This window comes from Capsicum annuum, chromosome 9 (assembly GCF_002878395.1).
Source record: "Capsicum annuum cultivar UCD-10X-F1 chromosome 9, UCD10Xv1.1, whole genome shotgun sequence".
In the NCBI taxonomy this organism is placed as follows: Eukaryota; Viridiplantae; Streptophyta; class Magnoliopsida; order Solanales; family Solanaceae; genus Capsicum; species Capsicum annuum.
Genome location: NC_061119.1, coordinates 86,030,753 through 86,038,813, shown reverse-complemented (window position 1 = coordinate 86,038,813; position 8,061 = coordinate 86,030,753). Strand labels below are relative to the sequence as shown.

The 8,061-nt window shown below is 34.0% G+C and overlaps 1 long non-coding RNA gene across 1 annotated transcript; it reads right to left on the bottom strand.

Moving 5' to 3' along the window:
- Positions 1-4,082: 4,082 nt before the first annotated feature.
- Positions 4,083-5,675, bottom strand: LOC124887347. The gene is made up of 2 exons (XR_007044898.1): positions 4,669-5,675; positions 4,083-4,508 (listed from the first exon to the last, which is right to left on the bottom strand). It is a non-coding gene; the product is annotated as an uncharacterized LOC124887347 (long non-coding RNA).
- Positions 5,676-8,061: the final 2,386 nt, after the last annotated feature.

The following is an 8,061-nucleotide window of genomic DNA, read 5'->3' as shown; positions in this document are numbered from 1 at the left end:
TGTGGAATTACATTACGTATGAAGAAATTTGACTCGAATCACACTATCCATGAAATCTGCTCTTGGACGAGATTACAACCTGGTTTTCTGAATCGGCAAATAATAACCTTGCTCTCGTCCTTGGACGTTAAGGATGAAATATTTTGGGAAATGCAGAAAGAAATGCATTGGACTCTCATCTTTGTGCACCGTCATTGCTACCTGCATACATAACTGTTCTAACAAAATGATCACACAGGCATTAATCAAAAGCTACAAGGAGATGAAATATCGCTGTATTGAGCACGTTTATGTTTTTATTCGATGTGACCCTTGCACGCGGCTTGTCCAACCTGTCCAACAGGAGCGAAAAGGAAGGTAGTGGTGGGAGGATTTCAAGGCTGAGTATGGCTCACGTAAGGGCAACATCTAGGATGAAAGCCTGATTGGAAATGGAAATATCACTGACCATGCTAATGGTAATGCTTCTTTTTCTGATATTTTCGACATCCAGGACATTGTAAGCTTGAGTAAGCCTGGAATTCAGAACCTACCGAAGTTGAAAAATCGAAGTGAGCCTTGGCTTGTTGTTCTTTATGCACCTTGGTGCTGCTTTTGCCATGTAATTTATCTTCTCATCAATAATTTTTCTTTCTCCACTGAAACTTATCCAAGATTCGAATTTGATTAGTTCAACGTTTAAGGTTCTCACCACTGGATTCATCTGAGCCATTGCATATATGTTGCATTCGCTTCTACTTCATAGCCGAATGGTATTTAGGGATTATCTTGATGATCTTGTTTCTGATTTTGTACAGGCAATGGAAGCTTGGCGAGTTATGGCATGAAAGTAGCGAAATAAAGGGCAGGTGGTGAGCAGAAAGCATTTTCCCAACAACAATTCCAGGTTGCAAGCTTCCCTGCAATACTTTTCTTCTCTAGACATTCTTCACAACCCATTAAGCTGTGTTGCTCGGACTCTTCAATAGTGTCAATGGATGTGTGTCGGATTCACCAAAACTAGTGTATTTTTGGAGAACTCGAACGATTACGGCATCAAAAGTGAAGAGTTCACAAAACTTAGCCATTAAGTATCCGTCGGAGAAGAGGGATGTAGATTCCATGCTGGCTTTTGTGAATGCTCTCAGGTAAAAGACTGTTTTTACATATCTTGTTTCGAGGCTATTCAGCAATACCAAAAGTTGCACGCAAGCTGATTTAGATGCAACGGGTTATCAAGAAAAAATGGACTTCTGGTTGTCAGAAGTTAGGTAGTAAAGTATATTGTCCTCTTTTTTCTTTTTCCTTTTTATATCCATCTTTGATCATGACTTGATTCTAGGAATTTTGTTGTTTGAATCAATATAAAGGGGCTTTTTTTTTGAGCGGCCTCTTGAAAAAATATAGGGTAAGAATGCATACAATAGACCCTTATGGTTCGGGTATATTATGAAGCCCGTACATACCCAGAAGCTTAGTACACTAGGCTACCCTTTAGTTTGTTTTGGTTGCTTCTTGATTATGCAAAATCTTGGATATTTTTTGGCTATGGCTACCTCGTTATGACTTCACTTCAGTCACTAGCCCTGCCTTTGGCAACCCCACCTCGCAGTTAAGGTAATGGATTCTTATAAAGAGGATGTTGTTTGATAAACTTATATGATCCGAGAAGAAATTCTCTACATTATTATGCACAGTAAGTTAACATTGTATCCAAGTCCTCAAATTTGTTCTTATATATGTTGGATTATATTCTTGGACATCTAATTGGAACTTGCTTGCTCTAGAAACTTTGACATGTTAATACCAAGTCTCATTAATCATAAAAGTTCAAAGTAGTTAGAATGATTGTTTCAGTATTTAAATTCTTACTTCGTGTAATTTTTACTTAGAAACAAGGATTTGTTCGAGCTTTGTTGCTTCATGTTGTGCGGCCTAACAGGCACATACGCTTCACCTGCGCACTAGCTCATACTGCAAGAGAAGATCTTCTCTCGGCGACTATTGAAAAATTAATGATCCAAGCGAGAGTAAAATGTTGTTGTTCTCTAGATAGGTGATTAATAGGGGTGTACATAGGTCGGGTTGGTTTGTTTTTTATTTAAAAAAAAAAAATCAATTATGTCGGTTTACTAAAACTATAAATCAAATCAAACCAACATAAAATTGATTTTTTCGGTTTAGGTTTTAGTCGATTTTTTCGGGTTTTTCGTTTTTTTTATTTTTTTTTTATTTTTTTTTTAATAATCTTTAGTTTTTACAATTATATTGTGATCGAATACTAGATCAAATATGTTTTCACTCACGTGCTAATGAAAAACCATAATTATGAAAAAATGAGGAGCGAAAAACTCTCTTGAAACTAAAAAGTGAGATGAAGAGTGAAAAGTTTAGTTTTAAGTTTATATTGGGTTTTGGTAGGGCTGTTCAAAACCGAACTGTATTCGATAAGCCATCCGTAAAATTAACTTATTGGCTTATTGGTATTGGCTTATCGGATAAATGGTTGGTGAACGGATTAAATTTTTTTAATTAACGGCTTATTGGTGAGGGGGTGAATTACACAATTTTCTTATTGGATAAATCGTTAACCCGTTAAGAATTACCATATATACTTATATTTTTCACCTAGATATATAAAATATATATTATATTATATTATAGTAAAATTTAAACTAAAACCTAATGGATCTAAATTCTAACCTAAAGTCCATCCCTAATTAACCCTAAACAGTAAAGTACTTACTAACTAGTAACTACTAAAGTTATTATTTATTCAAGTACAAAAGATCAAAACTCATAACCTGTTCATTGCTTTGGTTTGCTTTGCCGATTCAAATCAAAAGTACTCAACAGTAGCCAAAGCTTTAAAGAGATTTAGCACTAGTATTTCTGTTGTCAGTGTCATTGTGAAAAGAAAAGAATGTTATATTCTGTTTTGTTTTCTGGTTTTGAGACGCATTCAAGCAGAAATTGTGGATGTCCGATAAACCGTCCGATAACCACCCGATAATTGTTTATCCCTTACCAAACCAACCGATATCTTATCGGTTGGCTAGTGGATTTGTATATTTTATAATCGATAACCGTTAAGTCAAACCGTTAAGTGTAATGGTCCATCCGATCCATTCGATAAGCAGACCTAGGTTTTGGATCATTTAATTAATAATTAATGGACAAATATTACAATTTAAAGGCCCAAATTTAAATATATATCTACATCTACTTTCAAATTATTGAAAATTACCAAAACTAGTTGAAAAAGTATTTAAAAAATAGATTATAATTAATATTTTATGTATAAATAGTTCGAATATATATATATATATATATATTATGTCGGTTTGATTCGGATTCGATTTGACTTTTTTTTTGTTAACATCAAACCAAATCAAGAATGGTCGGGTTTTTTTTTCTAACACCAAACCAATCAAATCAAACCATAAGTTAGTTTTTTTTCTCGGTTTGATTTGGTTCGTCAATTCGGTTTGACTTGACGGTTTAGTCTGTACACCCCTAGTGATCACAGTAACATATTAGACAGTTGTATGTCATGCAAAAATTCTGCTTGCTGCCTCTTTGTATGCTGTTTTTCGTTAAGACCTTCGGATATGTAAGATTTTAGGGGATGATGACGATATCTAATTTATCTAAATTTAATTCCTGCTTTGAGTTACTGATTATTTATAGAAGGTGTTCAATGGGTTGAATAATGTGTAATCTTTGCGTTATTTGGTGTACTGAATTTTGAGGTTTTTTTCAAGCTGAGATTTCGATGATTGCTTTGAACCTCACAATGGTACTTGCACAATTTTATTTTTCTGTACACTCTGGCTTCTGAGATTATGGCTTCAACTTACAATTACTCGATTCTGATAGGTTTTGGGCACTCCACATAAGCTTAATGTTGTGCTTAGAGTTGACCTGTTTAGCTGTGTTTTTCTGGTCAACTATGACTTCGAATTCTTCCTCTTTCCGGCCACAATTTCGTTAATTTCTTTTCTAACATTTTTGAATTCAGAGAAAAGTGGAAAATTGAATTTTCTACTGTATAGCTGCTGCAGTTCCATGTATTTCTGGAAAACAGATGGTACAAGGGTGGGTTTAAGGAAAGGGTAATTTAGTAGACAAATATTTTTTTACAAAATTTATATAAATATAAATTATCTTTTAATACATCAAGTCAAACATAACTAATACTAACATTACTAATACTTATATTAATAATATAAACATTACAAATACACCCTATTTAATATTTAATATTATTCTTATACACTCTCCCAAACGACCCCGAGAAAACAACATATCACGTTTGCAAATAGCCTCTCTTGAAACAAAGGGGTACTCTACAGATTAAAGGGGGCGAAAATATATAATTTCCAGCGAACGAACAACACCATCACGATCAAACGTGCATCATACACCTTCAAATCCATTTTTCGGCACGAACGACAACTCAAGCTAGACGGAAAATTATATACAGGAATCCATCTTCCAAAATCAATTAGGATTTAATTGGAACTTAACTGCAAACCCATTTTAGAACCAAAATCATCTTTATGCTCTAAGGTGAAACGTCCATAACAAATTTTCTGAATGAATCATAATTGCACGTTCATAGATCGATGAGATAAAAATACATATATGAAACAGACGAAGAACAAAATCAAAAGGAGAAAATCGCACCTTTTTCGGTGTAGCCAACTCGGGCTTCCGGTTAAGGATTTTTCGGTGACAAACTCAACTCTGGGACTCGCAATTCCTCCATGGACCAAAAAATGGAGAAAGAGAAAAAAGACAGTGAATCCCAGCAACTTCAATGCCTCCCTTTTTTAGCTTTCCCAACCCATTTTTTCTCCAATCTCGGCCCTTTTCCGGCCTTCTTTTACTCGATTTCCTCCGCCTCTCCTCACGAGATTTCTTTTTTTTTTCTTCAGACCCCTTTTTTGATTCCCAAGAAAAAACCCGACCTCTGTTCATACGAATTGAACAATGCGACCATTTATAGGTAAATCTAGACTTGAAAGTCCGGATTTGAAACTACAAATTCAAAGAAACCAATGGGCGAATCGGGAAATTAGAATTCAAAATTGGAAAGGGACAGATCCTTCCTCAATTTGGACGATTTCCAGAACCTTAATGCAGATTTGAATCAAATTTTCCTTGTATCACTAATTTGGGGCTGACTTTTATCTGATTTTCGGACTCACAGGTTGGACTTGGCTGAGAAGGGGCGAATATTGTGCAGCGATGGCAGGGTTGCGACAGCTATTGCCGCTAGCCTCTCTGATTTGGATGAGAGAGAGGAGGTGGGAAGAGAAAGGGGAGCATTGTTGTCGCTGATTTTAGGTATCTGGATAGAGACCCTTCGACTATTTTCCGGGGAGGCGAGAATACGCGTGAACCAAATATTGGGAGTGACAAAGAGCACCTGTTTATTTTGACTGAAATGTGGATCAGGTTTAATATAAGAATAAAGAAAAATTAAAGAGAAAAAGCTTTTTTTCCCTCTGTACTTCAAACTCATTCTAGCACTTAAACCTAACTTCTATTTATTTATCCCCTTAACTTCTATTTATTTACCCCTTAACAGCTTTAAAGAGTATTATTTTCGCTCCTCAAAACTAAATACCACTCTCACAATGGAGAGTATGTTACATTCGCCTACACATCAACACCACGTCAAAGCCACATCATTGCCACATAAGAAGTTTGATTTTTCTAAAAAAAAAAATTAATCCCCCACATATTATTTTTATATATATTTTTTAAAAAAAATAAAAAATATATATTTACTATTTTATTTATATAAATACATATTTATATATATATATATATATATATATATATATATATATATATATATTAGATAAAAAATGCACCCCCACCCCCATTTTCTTTCTTCTTCACAACCCCACCCACCCTGCCCCTACCCTGCAACGCAGCCCTCCCTTTTTCTATCTTCTTTAAACCACCCCACCTCTCTCCTCTCCTCCATTTTCTATTTTCTTCAAACTTAAAGCATATTACCACTGGTCATTGTTGATATTTATTAAGCAAAAAAAAATTTCAATTCAGATAAAAACCAATTAAATTTGCCAATCAAACAATATAATTCACGTGCTCGTTCAACAGATTATTCAAAGCCACAAAATCTACAAGAATCAGAAAACCAAATTCACCATTGAACCCATACATTCAATTGAAGGTAAAGAACAATTAACGGTGGCAATCACACAATACTAGGCAAAGCTGACCCGCGTTAGAAAAAAATCATTTCTTTATCTTTTTAACTGCTCAAAGTCATCAAACTTTCATCTTCTTAATAACTCAAAGCCACAAGAATCAAATACCCATTTCACCATTTTATCATCAGCAATTCCTGCATCCAAAAAAATAAACTGAAAAGTACCAATTTTTCATTTTCCTTATAGCTCAAAACCATCAAAGTTTCAAGAATTAAAAACACAATTTAGCATTTTATCAACAAATCATGCATCCACAAAAAAATTGTAAAGTATCAATTTATTCATCTTCTTAATAGCTCACAGCCATTAAACTTTCAAGAATAAAAAACTCAATTCAGCACTTTATCTTCTTAATAGCTCAAAGTCACCAAAGTCAAAAGAATCAAAATCCTAATTCAGCATTTTATCATCAACAACACATTTTACAGGTATCTGAACTTATCTTATCAAATTCACCCATCATTAAATTTCATCCACCTCACCTATCGTTTTTTTCTTTTCTCTTTTTCACCTTAAGCAATGGGGGTTAGGTGGAGGTGGCGGATATGATAGTTGAAAGATAAGAAATTGGGGTGAGGTGGAGTGGGGGTGATGAATTTAGTGGATGGGGGTTAGAAGGAGATGAAGAAATGGGGGAGGGGGTGGGGTATGGAGAAAATGAAGAAATGGGTGTTGGTATTAAGAAGATGAAAAAGGTAGTTTTTTTTAATATATATATATATATATATATATATATATATATATATATATATATATTAAAAAGTGGGGCCATATTAGTTTTTAAATAAAATAACGCATTTTTTTTCTTTTTTAAAAATTCCACGTCAGCTTAAGGGATGAAAATAATACACTTTAAAGATGTTAAGGGGGGTAAATAAATAGAAGTTAAGTTTAAGTGTTAAAGTGAGTTTGGAGGATAAGTTCAGGGAGGAAAAGATATCTTTTCTCAAAAATAAATACTATACATATATAAATAGATACATACACATATAGAGAGAGAGATAATGCATCAACCCCCGAACTTGTGTTCCCAACTTACTTTAGCACTTAAACTAACCTTCCAGTTAGTTACCCCCTTAACAGCTTTGGAGTGAATTAATTTCACCCCTTAATATGTAATACCACTCTCATGAGGGAGAGTGCATCACACTCGCTGACATGTCAGCGCTACGTCGGAGCCGCGTAAATAAAGTATTTTTTAAATATTATATATATATATATATATATATATATATAAGTAAAATATACATAAATATATATATATATCAATATTATATATATATATATATATATTAATATTATATATATAAATATTATGTATATATATATATATATATATATATTTAAATATATATAAAATATTTTAAATTTTAAAAATAACCCACCCCCCATTTTCTATCTTCTTCATAACCCTCATCCCCTCCCATCCCCTCCCCCCGCCTCCCCACCTCTCATCCACCACCACACCTGCACACACCCTGTCCACCCCAGTCCACCCCCACACTTCCATACTTGCACACACCTTCATCCACCCCCCACAGCCACACCTGCACATACATGCCATATTTTTCGATGAATTTTCGTCGGAAAACTCCATTACCATCATAAAAAATACCATAAAATAGTGATAAAAATCTCAACTACGTGATAAATTCGATCAAATCAACACCAAATTCTCTAAAATCAACAACCAAACATTCAAATCATGTCAATTTTTTAATTTTCAAATTCAATTTTATTTTTTTTTATTGGGGATGAAGGAGGAGAAATTAGAGGTAGGGGTGTGATTTGGTAATTGAAGAAGTAATTGGGGTTAGATTTTGGAAGGGGG